Consider the following 19,725-nt stretch of genomic DNA (forward strand, 5'->3'; position numbering starts at 1 on the left):
AGACACCCCCATTCATAACCCAGCAAATGTAAAGTTAAAATAAATCAGATATGGTAAAAAATATTTTATTTTAACCCCTTCACAACCTTGGACGTACTGGTACATACTAAATTTCGAATGCTTACTGACTTTGGATGCACCAATACATCCCAGCAATCGTGAGGGTAGTGGGCGCTGTGTCCCATGATTGCCGCCGAGAACTCAGCTTACCAATCAGTTGAGCTCTGGCCCTCACAGCCAGGGAAGGTCTCTGCACGGTCCCTGACTATTTAATCCCTTAAATACCGCAATCATTATTGATTGCAGCACCTATGGGATTGGGAAAGGGATCGCAAGGGTTCAATTATTGTCATGATGAACCAAGGTTGTCATGATGACCTGCGGTCACTAGACTACAGGAATCCTGAGTGTTCATGCCTGCAGCATGATCCCTCAGTCTTTCTCTGTGCATCTCTGACAGCTGTAATGTACTGCACTGATAAAGCACTGCAGAACATCAAAGCTGCAATTGGAGTACTGTGGGGTAATATACCATAAAGGGTCTAAAGTAAAAAAGTTGTAAAAATATTGCAAAATAAATCACAAAATCACAAACTAACTAAGAAACAAACTAAAGAAGAAACAAACAAACAAACTAAAGAGCAAAAAAAAAATAAATTGCAAAAAAGTTATATTCATGTAAATAAAAATATACAAAAAAGTACACATATTTGGTATTGCTGCATCCCTTTCAGTGAACACTGTAAAAAAATGAATCAAAAACTATGTCTTTTTATCATACAGCTGAAAAAAATGGAATAAAGCGCTATCAAAAAGTTGCATATAAATAAAAATGGTAGTGCTGAAAATGCCATTATGTCACGCAAAAAGAAGCCACCATAAAGCTCCATGAGCAAAAAAAATAAAGAAAGCTACAGCTCTCAGAATACAGCAATGAAAAAAAATTTTTTTTTCCCTTTAAAATAAGGGAAGGAGTTGTAAAAGTGGGGAAAAAAAAACAACAAAAGTTTGGTGTCGCTGACCCAAAGAATGAGAATGTCTTATCACTTTTACGGCACAATAGATGGCGTAAAAAAATTATAAAAACAAAACTATTACTGAGTTTCTGTTTCTTCTTGATTCTGCCTCACAAAAATTGGAATAGAAAGCGATCAAAAAATATTATGTGGCCCAAAATGTTAGCAATAAAAACCTCAAATCATCCCGGAAAAATAAATAACTATATAAATCTAGTATTGCTGTGATTATACTGACCCGAGGAATAAAACCACCTAATCACTTATGCTACATGGTGAAGGGCATAAAAAGAAAATAAATAAAGCCAATTCTTCACCTGCTACTGATTTGATCATTCTGACTCTAAATGAACTCAGTATGGTGAGGCTCAAATTTATCCTGCGCTCTAAGCAGGGCGCTTACACCTTGATTACATGCCAAGAATCATGAATAGCAGCATTTTGGACGCATCATGTATTCGTGTTCATTTTGAACTCTGCCTCAAAAGTAATTGTTGACCATTTATGGGGTACTGGCATACTCAGGAAAAATTGTACAACAAATTGTATAGTCCATTATGCCCTGTGACCCTTGTGAAAATGAAAGCTTTAGAGTTAAAATATCAATTTTTTTTTTATTTTCATGGCTCAACATTAACAAATTTTATGATGTACCTAGGGATTCAAAGTGCTCACCAAGCTGCTAGATAAATTTCGAGCAGCCAACATGTGCAAGTAAAGATGTGGCTTGTCATGCAAGCTCACATCAAAGGCAGTGAAGCATTTTGACAGGATTAACCATTTTGCACCAGAGCCTGTTTAACCTTCTTGTCCATCTAAGTTTTACAATTCTGACCCAAGTAAATTTATATGGTAATAACTCTGGAGCGCCTCAACAAATCCCAGTTACTCAGAGGCTGTTTCTTGTGGACACATTGTACTTCATGTTAGTCATAAATGTGAAAATTTTCCAAGTTTCAAATTATGAATTTTTGTGCCCTTAAACCAGATAGATATATCACACAAAGTCATTAATAAATAACATTTTCCACATGTCTACTTGATATCTGCATAATTTTAACCATTTTTTTATTGTGACATTAGAAGGGTTAAATGTTTATCAGCAATTTCTCATCTTTCCAATTAAATTTAGAAAAACAAATATGGACCACATCACATTTGAAATGATTTGAGGGGCTTATGCTGTCTGCCTGAAATGTTTTTAAATCTCTAGACTTCAAGATGGATCTCCAAGTAGTGTCTTGTCCGTACTGCCCTGACCAAAGTCACTAATGATCTACTAACCGCAAAAGCCAAGCGACACTACTCTGTCCTCCTCCTCCTGGACCTGTCCTCTGCCTTTGACACAGTAGACCACTTTATTCTACTACAAATTCTCTCGTCTCTGGGCATCACAGACTTGGCGCTATCTTGGATCTCCTAATACTTAACCAAGCAATCTTTCAATGTCTCCCACTCTCACACCACTTCCTCATCTCGACCCCTATCTGTAGGGGTCCCCCAAGATTCAGTTGTTGGACCCCTGCTGTTCTCCATTTACACCTTCAGCCTGGGACAGCTCATAGAGTCCCACGGCTTTCAGTATCATCTCTATGCTGATGATACGCAGATCTACCTCTCTGGACCTGACATCACCTCCCTACTAAGCAGAATCCCACTTTGTCTGTCTGCTATTTCATCCTTTTTCTCTGCTTGATTTGTAAAACTGAACATGGAAAAAACAGAATTCATTGTCTTTCCTGCTCCTCATTCAACCCCCCACCTGACATATCCATCAATGTCAATGGCTGCTCACTTTCCTCACTGCCACGTGCTCGCTGCCTGGGAGTAATCCTAGACTCTGATCTCTCTTTCAAGCCACACATCCAAGCCCTCTTCGCCTCCTGCCGTCTCCAACTCAAAAATATTTCCCGGATCCGTACATTCCTTTCCCAAGAAGCTGCAAAAACCCTAGCACATGCCCTTATTATCTCGCACCTGGATTATTGCAACCTTCTGCTCTGTCGCCTCCCTTCTAACAGTCTTGCACCCCTACAATCTATTCTAAACTATGCTAACTGGCTAATCCACCTGTCCCCCCGCTACTCCCTGACCTCTCCTCTCTGTCAATCCTTCACTGGCTTCCTATTACCCAACGACTCCAGTTCAAAACACTAACCATGAAATACAAAGCTATCCACAACCTGTCTCCTCCCTACATCTGTTACCTAGTCTCCCGGTACTTACCTGCACGTAACCTTCGATCCTCACAAGATCTCCTTCTCTACTCCCCCCTCATCTCCTCTTCCTACCATCGCATCCAAGATTTTTCCCATGCCTCCCCCATACTCTGGAATGTTCTGCCTCAATACATCAGACTCTCGCTTACCTTGACAAGCTTCATAAGGAACCTGAGGACCCACCTCTTCCGACAAGCCTACAACCTGCCGTAACGCTCAGTCTGATACAGCGCCGCACAATCAGCTCTACTCTAACCTACTGTATCCTCACCCATCCCTTGTAGACTGTGAGCACTCGTGGGCAGGGACCTCTAATCTTCTTTACCTGTCTGTGTCTTGTATTGTTTATGATTATTGTACTTGTCCCTATTATGTACACCTCTTTCACATGTAAAGTACCATGGAATTGATGGCGCTATAATAATAAATAATAATAATAATAATAATAATAATACTGTCAGGGGTATGGGAGCACTAGCCCTATACCTGTCTCTCAGCCACCTCTATATTTCTTCTTTAAATAGCCTAGAGAGCTAATAGCTATGCCAAAACAGTGGTGCTGCACTGAAAAACATATTTTTGCTGTTTTGCAAGCTTTTTGACCCACCCTAAAAGTGTTTTCTCTGCCAAAGGGTATGCTCAACTGAACATGACAGGAGCAATTTGACTGCATGTATTTCTACGCAGCTGACATGCTCCTGTCTGAAGAGTGCGGCCGTACCAATCGTGCGAGTTACACCTTTGTGTGAGCACACCCTTATGTTTGGCCTCCCAAAGAATTCAGTATGATTTAAAAAGGTTTAATAAAAGATAGATAAAGGTTTGAAAAATGTACCACTTGTTTGGTTGGGCTCAGTAAACTGAACCTCCAGAGGTTTGCTCATCTCTACCACTGTGGTACCATAACAGCAGAACCATCTCACAATTTACTGCAACTTAAAAAGTAAACATTTCAATTAATTGATCTAGGAGTGCAGTGAATATATTGACATCACAGGTGCTTCACAAAATTTTATACCATTTGGCAGTAAAGAAAATTTAATTCCATTTTTACCACTAAAACAAAGTTTTAGCCTCAAATTGTACATTTTCACAACAGAAAATGGCACCAAAGTTTGTTAGACAATTCCTGCTAAATGTGGCAATACTCCATATGTGGCTCTATAGTATTGTTTGCCCACATGGCAGGGCTCAGGAGAAAGGAGCAATATTTAACTTTAAGAGAGCAGATTTTCTGAGAATATTTTGCAGACTTCATTTGAAGAGCCCCTAAGTGCAAGAAATAAAAAGAATCCCACCCCTCAAGTGACCCCATTTTTGAAATGACATCCCTCTTCGAATTTAACTAGAAGTTTAATGACTATTTTAACTCCATGGGTGATTTCCAGAAACAAGCAAGAGATATTGCAGAAAAAAAAATGTGATTATGCCTGAATAGCAGCCATACATTACGCCCAACTTGTGCTTCTGGAGAAACACACCCAGTAATTAAGTGATCTCTTCTTGCTACTGTACTGAGAAAACATGTGGATACTAACTGCATTTTAGGCAAACTGTATGACTCAGAAGAGAAGGGGCCACTTTGCATTTGGAAGTGCATATTTAGCCGGATTTACTTTGGGGGCATTCAGATTGTGTGGATGCCCCATTTTCTGCATGTTGTAATGTGCCAATATCATAGGATGGTGTATTCATGTAATCTTGTGGTGTTGGCACATGGCGATGTGTATGAGACATTACCCCATAGATAACACCATCTAAAAATAAGAAGAATATGACTCTAAACTTACATAAAATAGTCATGTGGCTTTAGTATTATGCAATACTTCAGAACCAATCAGTATAATGCACAAACAAGGGTGTAACCAATCATTATATGAGGATTGAAAAGTAACCAATAATGTTAGAGTGTGTTAACTTGCATGTTAAAGCTTTTCAATAAATATAACCTCCGGACATTGCCCAGATAGGAATGAAATGACTGTTAGAGCTGGCCTACTTTCTTCCTTTTGTCAACGCAATTCACTGGCACATGGCTTTTGGCTGATTGCCATAACACTTTCTACTCTGATTTTTGGGAGGCAGAATACACAAAATATAGTATCCTAAGGAGTTGTAGCCTTCATCTAGTGGTTCTGGGATCCTCACCTTGTTTGTGCCTGTTTTTAAGACTATAACTGTCCCTTTTATGTCCCTAATTTTAGTATGTCATTAAAAATTATATCTTAATTATCTCGGGTTTACTTTTTCGGATATTGTATTTATGACTCTGGAGATTCATTATTAATTAGATTTTTAGAGTAAACAAAAAACAGCAGTTCAGAAATTTTTCTTTAGGTCGTTTCTTTACGCCGTTTGACATGCAGTTTAAGTGATAAGAAAGCTGTATTCTTTGGCTCAGTATGATTCTTTCAACTGTCATGGCACTCACATGATACAGTTTGGCAATTTACTTGGCAGAGAGAGCGCTATTGATGAGCTGGAAGATGCTGTTTACATTTTCTTGGTAAATCTTCTTTATAGCTGCTCCTCATTTCAAACCAGTGACCTTTTGCTTGGGAATCAACCTAATTACACACTGAGCTAATAGTGAATGTCTGAACAGGTTGTAATTTGCAGTATACAGGAAGAAAAAGATTTTTCAACAGGAGCAAAACAGTAGCAATGCAGTGACATACAAGTCAAATACACTGTGTGCAGAATTATTAGGCAAATGAGTATTTTGATAACATGATACTTTGTATACAAGTTGTCCTACTCCAAGCTGTATAGGTTTGAGAGCCAACTACCAATTAAGTAAATAAGATGATGTGCATCTCTGTAATGAGGATGAGTGTGATGTAATGACATCAACATCCTATATAAGGTGTGCTTACTTATTAGGCAACTTCCTTTCCTTTGGCAAAATGGGTCAGAAGAGAGATTTGACGGTTTTTGAAAAGGCCAAAATTGTGAGATGTCTTGCAGAGGCAAGCTGCAGTCTTGAAATTGCCAAACTTTTGAAGTGTGATCACCAAATAATAAAGCGTTTCATGGCAAATAGCCAACAGGGTTACAAGAAGCGTGTTGGGCAAAAAAGATGTAAAATAACTGCCCATGAATTTAGGAAAATCAAGCGTGAAGCTGCCAAGATGCCATTTGCCACCAGTTTGGCCATATTTCAGAGCTGCAACATTACTGGAGTATCAAAAAGCATAAGGTGTGCCATGCTGAGGGACATGACCAAGGTAAGGAAGGTTGAAAAACATCCACCTTTGAACAAGAAACATAAGATTAAACGTCAAGACTGGGCCAAGAAATATCTTAAGACTGATTTTTCAAAGGTTTATGGACTGATGAAATGAGAGTGACTCTTGATGGGCCATATGGATGGGCCAGATGCTGGATCAGTAAAGGGCAGAGAGCTCCACTCTGACTCAGATGCCAGCAAGGTGGAGGTGGGGTACTGATATGGGCTAGTATCATCAAAGATGAATTTGTGGGACCTTTTCGGGTTGAGGATGGAGTGAAACTCAACTCCCAGACCTACTGCCAGTTTTCTAGAAGAAAACTTCTTCAAGCAGTGGTACAGGAAGAAGTCGGTATCGTTCAAGAAAAACATGATTTTCATGCAGTACAATGCTCCATCACATGCATCCAACTACTCCACAGCGTGGCTGGCCAGTAAAGGTCTAAAAGATGAAAAAATAATGACATGGCCCCCTTGTTCACCTGATATGAACCCCATAGAGAACCTGTGGTCCCTCATAAGATGTGAGATCTAGAGGGAGGGAAAACAGTACACCTCTTGGAACAGTGTCTGGGAGGCTGTGGTGGCTTCTGCACGCAATGTTGATTGTAAGCAGATCAAGCAACTGACAGAATCTATGGATGGTAGGCTGTTGAGTGTAATCATAAAGAAAGGTGGCTATATTGGTCACTAATTTTTTGAGGTTTTGTTCTTGTATGTCAGAAATGTTTATTTCTAAATTTTGTGCTGTTATATTGGTTTACCTGGTGAAAATAAACAAGTGAGATGGGAATATATTTGTTTTTTATTAAGTTGCCTAATAATTCTCCACAGTAATAGTTACCTGCAGAAACAAATATCCTCCTAAGATAGCCAATTCTATAAAAAAAACACTCCAACTTCCAAAAATATTAAGCTTTGCTATTTATGAGACTTTTGGGTTGATTGAGAAAATAGTCATTGATCAATAATTTAAAAAATCCTCTAAAATACAATGTGCCTAATAATTCTGCACACGGTGTATATGCATGAGATAGCCAAGATGATCGACTACAAAATGATGGTAGTCTCACGATTGAAGCTGTAGTGGATGGTGAGATATGGAACCTGAAAGTCAAAAGTTCAAAACATTGTTGCCCTTGTGCTAATCAGTGTATAAACTCCAAATGGGATGTGAACAAAACCTTTGGCTGCTTCCACAAAAGCATATTTTATACAGAATTCCTTCTTTTTATTTGTGTCCAAATAAGCTCTACAGACAACAATATTTTCAGTCCGACAAAACATTGGATCACACTTACACCAATGTTATTCCATGAGGTCATGGCCGGCTTTAGACATGTGTGACTTGTGCGGTCGCACAGGGTGCCAACGGCCATGCTTCAGGGGGGCGCAGCAGAGAGGTAAGAAGTCGTAAATTTCCTGTCTCCTACGGTCCCAGCACTGCGTTTTTACTGTAACCACCGCCGGTTACTTAGTTAGCTTTATGTAGCCCCTGGCCAGCAGAGCCCACCATCTTCACCGAGCCCCAGTCACAGCTGCAGTAGAGGAGCCCTGTGGTAACGCTTCAGCAACAACTGCAGTCTGCACAGGACTAAGGTGCATGCAAAGTCCTACTAGGGCATCGCATGCAAATTAGCCATGTGGTGGGGGAGGCACTGTGAATGGAGCAGAGCAAGGAGGCAGTGCATCATCCCGCAGCCCAATGTGATGAGGTCATCACTCTGCACCTCATCACAGTGCTGCGGGCAACGTGGAGCTGGCGAGCGCGCAGCATCCGGCAGGGAGAGGTAGGTGCTCTATGAGCTGAAGATCACCGGGGGTGGTGGGGTCCCGCTGACTCCAGCCACGGGGGGCAGCAGGAGGGCACTGACACCAGCTGTGGGGGGCGGGGGAGCACTGACACCAGCCGTGGGGGGGGCACTGACTCCAGCCACGGGGGGCGGGGGGTGCTGACTACAGCTGCGGGTGGTGGGGCGGGGGGTGCTGACTACAGCCACGGGGGGGTGGGCGCTGACTCCACCCGCGGGTGGTGGGGGGCCGCTGACTCCAGCCCCGGGTCGTGGGGGGGCCACTGGCTCCATCCCCGGGTCGTGGGGGCACCCGCTGACTGCAGGCCCTGCCTTGCTTTAGCTGGATGTGTGGAGGGAACACATCCAGCTGAAACACATCGCTGCTCAGAGAGGACGCTGCAGGACGTGGGAGCTGGGGAGGGGGAGTAAAATGTTTGGGGGGTTTTCTTTTTGCAGTAGACAAATATACGAGGAGAGACCCAGGAAAGGCACATATACACAAGAAGAAGGAGATATATACCAGGAAGGGGACAAAAGCCAGGATGGGGACATATATACCAGAATGTGCCCAGGAGGGGAATATATATACATCAGGAGAAACCTAGGATGGGTATATATATGCTGGGAAAGGGACAAATAAACCAGGATGGGAACATATATACCAGGAGGAGGACATATATACCAAGAAGGGGACAGAAACCAGGATAGGGACATATGTACCGGAATGCGCCTAGGAGTGGGATATACATACCAGGAGGTGCCCAGGATTGGACATATATACCAGGATAGGGACAAATAAATTGTGATGGGGACATGCATACCAGGAGGGTCCCTGGATGGGGACATATATACCTGGAAGAGGACATTTATGCTAGGAAGTGAACAATAAACCAGGATGGGGACATGCATACCAGGAAGGGCCCAGGATGCAGACATATATACCAGGATTTGAACATATATACCAGGAGGATATTATACAGAGAGACAATGTGTGTGTGGGGATAGTATACAGAGGGGTAGTGTGTGTGGGGTGATATACAGAGGAGCATTGTGTGTGAGGATATATATAAAGAGGGGCAGCTTGTGTAGGGGATAGTGTACAAAGGGGTAGCGTACATGAGGGATATTACACAGAGGGTCATTGTATGTGTGTATATTATACAGAGTTGCAGTGTGTGGGGGATATATATAGGGGCAGTGTGTGTATGTGTAGGATGCTACACAGGGGAGCATTGTGTGGGATATTACACAAATGGGCAGTGTGTGCTGATATTTACAGGGGAGCAGTGTACGTGTGGGGACATGATACAGAGGAGCAGTGTGTGAAGGGGATATATTGAGGAACAGTGTTTCTGGGGAGATATTATACAGAGGAGCAGTGGGTGTGGGAGGATATTATACAGAGTTGCAGTGTGTGGGGGATAAATATAGGGGCAGTGTGTGTATGTGTAGGATGCTACACAGAGGAGCAGTGTGTGGGATATTATACAAATGGGCAGTGTGTGTTGGTATTTACAGAGGAGCAGTGTACATGTGGGGACATTATACAGAGGAGCAGTGTGTGGAAGGGTATATATTGAGGAACAGTGTTTCTGGGGAGATATTATATAGAGGAGCAGTGTGTGGAAGGATATTATACAGAGGAGCAGTGGGTGTGGGAGGATATTATACAGAGGAACAATGTGTGTGGGAGGATATTATACAGAGGATCAGTGTGTGTGTGGGATATTATATTGATAAACAGTGTGTGTGTGGGATACTAAACAGAGGAGCAGTGTTTGGGGGGGTATTATGCAGAGGGGCATTGTGTGTGGGGGATATTATACAGAGAAGCAGTGTGTGGGGGATATTATACTGAGGAGCAGTGTGTGAGGGGATATTATACTGAGGAGCAGTGTGTGTGTGGGGGGATAGTATACTAAGGTGCAGTGTGTGTGGGAGATAGTGTACTGAGGTGCAGTGTGTGTGGGGGATATTATACAGAGGTGCACTGTGTGTGGCAGGGATATTATACAGAGGAGCAGTGTGGGGGGGATATTACACTAAGGAGCAGTGTGTTTGGGAAGATATTATACAGAGGAGCAATGTGTGTGTAAATATTCTACACAGGGGCATTGTCTGGGTATATTCTACTGAGGAGCAGTGTCTGTGGGGGATATTATACATGGGGCAGTGTGTGAGGGTGAGATATTATACAGAGGAACAGTGTGTGTGTGCGTGTGTGTGTGTGTGATATCATACAGAGGGGCAGTGTGTGGGGATATTATACACAGGGATATCATGTGGGGTACACTGAGGGGCAGTATGTGTGGGAATATTATAAATAGGGGCAGTGTGGGAGGGAGATTATGGAAAGGGGCGGTGTAGAGAGTATATTATGGAGAGGGGAGGTGTAGGGGGTGAATTATTAATTTTCTAAGGGAAATGCTTTATTTTCAGGATCAACATCAAAGGTGCTAACACTTTTAGCCATAAATGTGTGTGTGTATGCGTATATATATATATATATATACATATATATATCTATATATATATATATATGCATACACACACACACACACACATACGTTTTTCCAAGAGTGGTGAGTGTGGAGGGCTTGAGGGGTGGAGTCGAAGCTGGGGTGGGGTGTAATAGCCTTGGATATGGCATAAATGGTTGAAATCGGAAGACTTCTAAAAAAACAAGATCAGACGTGGTGGATTTGAGGTGCAGATTCTCCAGCACAAATTTGTAATTTATTGTACATTTGAAGAGATCAATTTTCTTAGGATATAAAAAAGATGGCCTCCTGTCCTCGTTTGTTTCCTGGGAAACTGGGTAAAACATCAGTAGGGGGGGCACCAAAGGGCAGTTTTGCACAGGGCGCCATTCAGGCTAAGGCCGGCGCTGCATGAGGCAATACAGATGGACAATTTTTACCTTAGACCAAATAGTCAGAGGAAAAAACTGCAGCATGCCCAAGGTGCCTCTGTGAATCTGATTCCAAACAGCCATTCAAGCCAATGGGTCCATGAGAAAAGGATAACATCATTATTTTTAAAGACTGACTAAAACGAGAAGATGGATACTTTTTTATTCTTCATCACATCTGAGATCCCACTTCGATCAAACTCGGATCAAACTCAGATAACAATGTGATCAGAGTCTGATAAACATAATCAAACCTTTTTTTCTGATGAGAAAATATGGTCATGTGAAACTAGCCTAATACCGAGTAACTGTTAGTGTATTAATCTATTTAAACTGTCACATAAAATCTGTGCATATTCTATAGCCACAGCATGCACTGCTTTTTCTTTTCAATATTTTTTTTATTATGTTGAAAAACACAATTAACGCGGTACATACCGTACATGTATTAATCAGAACATGGTGGTATTGTCGCGGGCAGTGAGGGAGCCGTCGCTGTTGCGCTCTCGCTGGCGCTTGGGTACGGCGCTGCTGCTGCTCGGTGGCTCGAGCGGTGGGCCAGATCCGGGGACTCGAGCGGCGCTCCTCACCCGTGAGTGAAAGGGGTGATTTGGTTTGGGGATTTGGTCCGTGACGCCACCCACGCTTTGTGGTGAGGTTGGGGCACCACCGCTGCTGGTGACGGGGATCCCGGAAGCGATGGCAGGGAGCAGCTGGGATGTTGTTTCCCCCTCCGTGGGTAGGGGTTGGTTGTCCCGGGGCCCGGTAAGGTGTGACGGGGAGGTACGGTTGGTGAGGTGCAGGGTCGCGGGGGCAGCGCGGTGCCCGATGGCACAGTGGTACTCACTCAGCCAAGAACAGATGCAGAGTCTCCGGTAAAACAAACGGCTGGATGGACGGTGTTACGGTTGCTGCGAGCACTGGAGACTATGTCCAGATTTCTTGCTACTGCACATGTGCGAGCGCTGGAGACTAAGTCCAGATTTCTTGCTACTGCACATGTGCGAGCGCTGGAGACTAAGTCCAGATTTCTTGCTACTGCACATGTGCGAGCGCCGGAGACTAAGTCCAATCTTGGAGCCATTGCACATGTGCGGGTGACATCATCGCTGACACGAGGTCACATGTCTCTGACACCTTCTATGCCGATTGGTCGCTGGTCATGTGCTTGTGACGTCTTGCTCGGTGATAGGCCAGCATGACGTCACTCCTGTCGTTCTGGCAGCGGATTGGCTCTGGTGTCCTCCATCTTGGATGAGGCACAGAGTCTATATAAGACCCTGACACACGCCGCATGGTGCTCAGTCCTCTTGGTTCATGCATATGAGTAGACGCTCTGTGCGCGTTCCTCTAGGCATTCCTCTGTCTATGCTAGGTGAGCGCTACCGGCAGGGTAGCGTTCTTATACCTTACAGCTTCGGCTGCTGTCCGTATCCTTACCTCTTAGGGGAGCGGACATAGGCAGGTGCCTGAGGCACATGGTCTGGCTGGGCCTTGTGATTCTACTCGTAGGTGGACGTTGCCGCTAGGGTAACGTTCCTTATACTGCGTCTGGCAGTTGTTCGTATCCTCGCACACTAGGGGAGCGAACAGAGGTAGGAGCTTTGTGCGGCTTACGCTGCTGTTCGTCTCTTTTGCACCACTAGAAGAGCGGACCTAGGCAGGTGCCATATCTAGTGGTTCGTGTCCTCGCACACTAGTGGAGCGAACGCAGGTAGGAGCTTTGTGCGGCTTACGCTGCTGTTCGTCTCTTTTGCACCACTAGAAGAGCGGACCTAGGTAGGTGCCATTTCGCACACATTGCCTTTGTCTCTGTGATTATTAACAGAGATCATTCCACACACCCTCCAAGTAAGGGAGGAATTGCTTTACTTACTTATTATATCCTTCTGTGAGTTAACAGAGGTATTGCACTCTGCCATAGTCTGCAGCAAAGTCTTTGCACGGTGGACCCTGACTGTCTGATACTCCTTTCGGTTATTATCAGACAGCCCCCCGTAACATTAGGACTGAGCCAAGGGTCTGGCAGTTATGGCAGAATATCAGCAGTTACACCGTTACATACAAGTACTTGAGTCACGGCTCAAGAGTATAGAGGATAAACCTCAGACCATGGTGACAGCTGCACATGATCCTCGACTTGCTCTGCCAAACAGATATTCTGGCGATGCCAGATCATGTCGTGGTTTCATTAGTCAGTGTCAGATACACCTAGAGGTCAACTCTTCTCGCTTCTCTACGGAGAGGTCCAGAGTAGGCTTTATCATCTCCTTACTTCAGGACAAAGCCTTAGAATGGGCGACTCCCCTATGGGAGCGCTCTGATGTGGTTACTCTGAGACATCAAGACTTTCTTGATGCTCTTAAGGCGGTATTCATGGGTCCGCAGGTTACCCATGATGCGGCCCTGAGACTGTTAGATCTATCTCAGGGTTCGTTATCCACTAGTTCTTATGCAATTGCTTTTAGAACTCTGGTGGCAGAACTAGATTGGCCAGAGAAGGTGTTGATTCCTATCTTCTGGAGAGGGTTGGCAGGCTATGTCAAGGATGCCCTTGCTACTCGTGAGGTCCCTGCTTCTCTGGAGGACTTGATCACAGTAGCAACGAGGATCGATGTACGCCATAGGGAACGTAGACTCGAGGTCTCTTCCTCACGCCCTAAGCATCGGGCTATTCCAGTTGTTGAGGGTCCACTACCATCTTCCTCAGCATCTGAAACATCTCCCACTCCTATGGAGTTAGGTCATACGTCTTCCAGACTACGCAAGTCTGGTCCTCCTATATGTTACGTATGTCGTCAGGCTGGGCACTATGCCAACAAGTGTCCTAGTCGTCAGGGAAACTCCCTGGCCTAGTAACCATTAGAGGGGGGTTACTAGAGACATCTTCTGCACCCTCTAAGTGTTGTATCCCAGGTCAGCTCTTGTTATCTGAGAATACATGGCCTATTATGGCTTTTGTGGATTCCGGAGCTGACGGGATTTTTGTGTCCTCAGGATTTGTAAAGGGACACAATATTCCCTCTATCATGTTAGAGGCGCCTATTCCTGTCCGTGTTGTTAATGGAACTATGTTGTCTGACTCCATTACATTGAGGACAGTTCCCTTGCGCCTTTCCCTGTCTCAGGGTCACATAGAGGAGATTTCTTTTCTTGTTTTGCCTGAGGGTATAGACGACGTCCTTCTGGGTCTTCCATGGCTTCGGACTCATGCTCCTCACATTGACTGGGAGTCTGACAGCATTATTAGTTGGGGTTCGAAATGTCAGTCCCGATGTCTTCCCTTACCACCTAAGGTCGTTGCGGTTGCATCAACTGATCTCTCTCCCATACCTACACCCTATTTGGATTTCGCTGATGTGTTCTCCAAACAGGGTGCTGAGGTTCTTCCACCCCATAGGCCGTATGACTGTGCCATAGACCTTATCCCAGGTTCGGTTCCACCTAAAGGCAGGGTTTACCCCCTGTCGATACCTGAGTCGGAGGCCATGTCGACCTATATAAGAGAGAGCTTAGAGAAGGGGTTCATTCGTAAGTCTGTCTCTCCCGCGGGAGCTGGGTTTTTCTTTGTTCGGAAGAAAGAGGGTGATTTGCGTCCCTGCATAGATTACAGGGGTCTCAACGCAATCACAATAAAGAACAAATACCCATTACCTTTAATTTCGGAGCTCTTTGACAGACTGAGAGGAGCTCAAGTTTTTACAAAGTTGGATCTGCGGGGTGCGTATAACTTGGTACGAATTCGAAAGGGTGACGAATGGAAGACCGCTTTTAACACCCGAGACGGTCACTATGAATACCTCGTCATGCCTTTTGGGTTATGTAATGCACCCGCAGTATTTCAGGACTTTGTAAACGATGTGTTCAGGGATTTACTGTTATCCTCAGTAGTGGTGTATCTGGACGACATCCTGATTTTTTCTCCTGATCTGGAGACTCATCGTCAGGATGTCGTTCGTGTCCTTTCCCGTTTAAGGGAGCACTCATTGTTTGCTAAACTCGAGAAATGTGTATTCGAGCAGTCCTCATTGCCTTTTTTGGGTTACATTATCTCACAAGAGGGTCTGGCTATGGATCCTGCGAAGCTCTCTGCTGTCCTGCAATGGTCCGAACCTCATTCCTTGAAGGCGGTGCAACGCTTCTTAGGATTCATAAATTATTACAGGCAGTTCATACCCCATTTTTCTACTTTGGTGGCCCCTTTGGTGGCCTTGACTAAGAAAGGTGCTAATCCCAAAGCCTGGTCTACTGAGACATCTCAGGCTTTTGAGGCAGTAAAAAGACACTTTTCAACTGCTCCCGTTCTTCAAAGACCCGATGAGAGTAAGCCCTTCCTCTTAGAGGTTGATGCCTCTTCAGTGGGTGCTGGTGCGGTCTTGTATCAAAAGAACGGTGTAGGTAGAAAAAGGCCGTGTTTCTTCTTTGCTAAAACCTTTTCACCGGCAGAGAGAAACTATACCATTGGGGATAGGGAACTGCTCGCCTTGAGATTAGCCTTGGAGGAGTGGCGTCACTTGCTGGAAGGAGCGAAACATCCTTTCCAGGTCTATACAGACCATAAGAATCTGACGTACTTACAAACCGCTCAGCGTCTGAATCCTCGCCAAGCCCGCTGGTCCTTGTTTTTCTCCCGCTTTCACTTCTCCATCAACTATTTGTCTGGGAGTAAGAATAACAAGGCAGACGCCCTGTCTCGCTCTATGCTTTCTACCCAGGAAGAGATTGACGAACCTCGTCTTATCCTTCCCTCCAGGGTTTTTCATACGCTCTCCCCTGTGACGTTAGACCAAATCCCACCGGGCAAGACCTTTGTTCCGCCTGATCGACAGAATGATATACTGTCATGGGCCCACACCTCAAAGGTGGGTGGGCATTTTGGTATTAGGCGGACACGAGAGTTACTGGAGAGGTGGTATTGGTGGCCACACTTAGCCAGCCACGTCAAGAGATATGTCGGTTCCTGCTACTCGTGTGCTCGCAACCGTCCATTACGGCAGAGACCGGCTGGGCTCTTGCATCCTTTACCAGTGCCAGATAGACCATGGGAGGTGGTAGGCATGGACTTTGTGGGTGATCTTCCATGTTCACAGGGACATAGATTTGTGTGGGTCATTACGGACCATTTCTCCCGGATGGTTCATCTCGTACCGTTATCGAGAATCCCATCTTCCAGGGTACTAGCCAAACTATTCCTCAAGCATGTCTTTAGGCTTCACGGGATGCCGGATCGTATCATTTGTGATAGAGGCCCGCAATTTACTTCCCGTTTCTGGCGAGATCTTTGTAGCCTTCTGCAAATTGAGTTGAATCTCTCTTCGGCATACCATCCGGAGACTAATGGCTTGGTTGAACGTACCAATCAATCTATGATTATATACCTTCGACACTTTGTTGCTGAGAACCACGATAACTGGTCCTCCCTCCTACCCTGGGCAGAATTTGCCCTTAACAATTCGCTGGCTGAGGCCACTGGGCAGACACCGTTCGTACTCAATAATGGGCAACACCCTAGGGTACCGGTACCGTTTCCCGCTGCTGCACCTCCTCCTCTTGTGGCCGACTGGGCAACTAATGCCAGAGAGGTTTGGGATCGGACTCAAGAGTCGATCCAAGCAGCTAAGGACCGTATGAAGACGGTGTCCGATCGGTTTCGTCGCCCGGCTCCTGTCTTTTCTCCAGGGGACTTTGTGTGGCTCTCTGCAAAACACGTGAGACTTAGAGTGAGCTCTGTCAAATTTGCTCCTCGCTTCCTGGGTCCTTATGAGGTTCTTCGACAGGTAAATCCTGTAGTCTATCAATTGAAGTTACCTGTCCATCTTAGGATTCATGACAAATTCCATGTCTCACTGCTAAAGCCGGCTATTTTACCTCACGCTCGTGAAGTGCACTCTCCTGCCTCTGATTCCTCTCGCTCTAGCTATGAGGTACGAGCCATAGTTGGTTCTAAGATGGTTAGAGGGCGCAGGTTCTTCTTGATAGATTGGGAGGGCTATGGCCCGGAACATCGCTCTTGGGAGCCTGAGGAGGCGGTCCATGCTCCCGACTTAGTTGCCGATTACCTGCGTCGCCGGGAGGGGGGCTCTTGAGGGGGAGGTACTGTTACGGTTGCTGCGAGCACTGGAGACTATGTCCAGATTTCTTGCTACTGCACATGTGCGAGCGCTGGAGACTAAGTCCAGATTTCTTGCTACTGCACATGTGCGAGCGCTGGAGACTAAGTCCAGATTTCTTGCTACTGCACATGTGCGAGCGCCGGAGACTAAGTCCAATCTTGGAGCCATTGCACATGTGCGGGTGACATCATCGCTGACACGAGGTCACATGTCTCTGACACCTTCTATGCCGATTGGTCGCTGGTCATGTGCTTGTGACGTCTTGCTCGGTGATAGGCCAGCATGACGTCACTCCTGTCGTTCAGGCAGCGGATTGGCTCTGGTGTCCTCCATCTTGGATGAGGCACAGAGTCTATATAAGACCCTGACACACGCCGCATGGTGCTCAGTCCTCTTGGTTCATGCATATGAGTAGACGCTCTGTGCGCGTTCCTCTAGGCATTCCTCTGTCTATGCTAGGTGAGCGCTACCGGCAGGGTAGCGTTCTTATACCTTACAGCTTCGGCTGCTGTCCGTATCCTTACCTCTTAGGGGAGCGGACATAGGCAGGTGCCTGAGGCACATGGTCTGGCTGGGCCTTGTGATTCTACTCGTAGGTGGACGTTGCCGCTAGGGTAACGTTCCTTATACTGCGTCTGGCAGTTGTTCGTATCCTCGCACACTAGGGGAGCGAACAGAGGTAGGAGCTTTGTGCGGCTTACGCTGCTGTTCGTCTCTTTTGCACCACTAGAAGAGCGGACCTAGGCAGGTGCCATATCTAGTGGTTCGTGTCCTCGCACACTAGTGGAGCGAACGCAGGTAGGAGCTTTGTGCGGCTTACGCTGCTGTTCGTCTCTTTTGCACCACTAGAAGAGCGGACCTAGGTAGGTGCCATTTCGCACACATTGCCTTTGTCTCTGTGATTATTAACAGAGATCATTCCACACACCCTCCAAGTAAGGGAGGAATTGCTTTACTTACTTATTATATCCTTCTGTGAGTTAACAGAGGTATTGCACTCTGCCATAGTCTGCAGCAAAGTCTTTGCACGGTGGACCCTGACTGTCTGATACTCCTTTCGGTTATTATCAGACAGCCCCCCGTAACAGACGGGTCCCGCAGCCGGCTGCTGTGGTTTCTCCCGGACGGTTGGTGGTGGCTGCCTTTCCCTGCACCTTTTGTGTAACTTCGGTCCCGATGGCTTCCCACCGGTAACCCGCTCCCCAGCGTGGATATATGCCAGAGGAGCCCTTTTGCCCACAGGCTCTGGCCCTGGGAATTCTAGCTGTGGCGGTAGCTGTATTTCCCTGTTGCTGTTTGGACGGTTGCCTTCAGTCGGGTCTTGGCTGTTTGGAAAGCCCTGGGGTTCCGGTCACTAATGGATTTGACCTGTTTAACGGCGACTCCAAGCCTGGTCGGGGTCCGCAGGCCCTGCCGGTTTGTGCTGGCTTCTCTTCGCTCCCCGGTTCGGTACCGGTGGGCCACTGCCCGTCCCCGGTCCTACGGTTCCGCGTTGATCTGCCTCTCCTGCAGACGGCCACCACCATCTGCCAACCTTGCTCTTGGTGCCCGGGCCACGTACCCAGACACGGTCAGTTTGCTCCTCTACTACTACTTCACTCCTCACTCTTTCACTTCCCTCACTGAACTGCCTTCCTTTCCCGCCTCCAGGACTGTGAACTCCTCAGTGGGTGGGGCCAACCGCCTGGCTCCACCCCACCTGGTGTGGACATCAGCCCCTGGAGGGAGGCAACAAGGATTTGTGTCTGACTGATGTGCCTATCTCGGGGTGTGGGGTGTGTTGTTGCAGTACCTGTGACGACCTGGCTAGTCCAGGGTGCCACAGTATCATGGCATAAGATAACTTAAAGAGAACCTGTCAGGTCAAAAAAGTGTTCTGACCTACAAGCAGGAGCCTATGTGACCTATTAACTCCTTCCTTCCCATTCTTGTGTTGTAATATTGTGTAATATGAAAGTAATAAAATACATTTTATTACCTTCATATGTCCTATGTAAATAGCATAGGTCTCTAGCCACATGGGCATCTCATCACCCTGTGGGCGTCTACAAGCTTTCCATGGTATCACGCCCCTATGGGCGTGATACCATGGATTTACATCAGCGACGTCACTTCTACAGCTTCAGAATCTTGCATCCGCACGCTTACCATTCTCACCGCTGCCTCATGCTGGTGCTTGCTTTTCATCTTCTGACACGCACTGTGCATGACCAAAACTGCAGGCGTCTTCTGAGCATGCGCAGTGCACATCAGAAGCAACACGCAAATACCAGGGTGAGGCGGCGAGAATGGTAAGCGCACACATGATCGAGATTCTGAAGTAGCGACGGTCACTTCGCTGATGTAAATCCATGGTATCATGCCGACATGGGCGTGATACCATGGAAAGCATGTAGACACTCACAGGGTGATGAGATGCCCATGTGGCTACAGATTCTACTCAT

The sequence above is a fragment of the Anomaloglossus baeobatrachus genome, chromosome 4 (genome assembly GCF_048569485.1).
Source record: "Anomaloglossus baeobatrachus isolate aAnoBae1 chromosome 4, aAnoBae1.hap1, whole genome shotgun sequence".
In the NCBI taxonomy this organism is placed as follows: Eukaryota; Metazoa; Chordata; class Amphibia; order Anura; family Aromobatidae; genus Anomaloglossus; species Anomaloglossus baeobatrachus.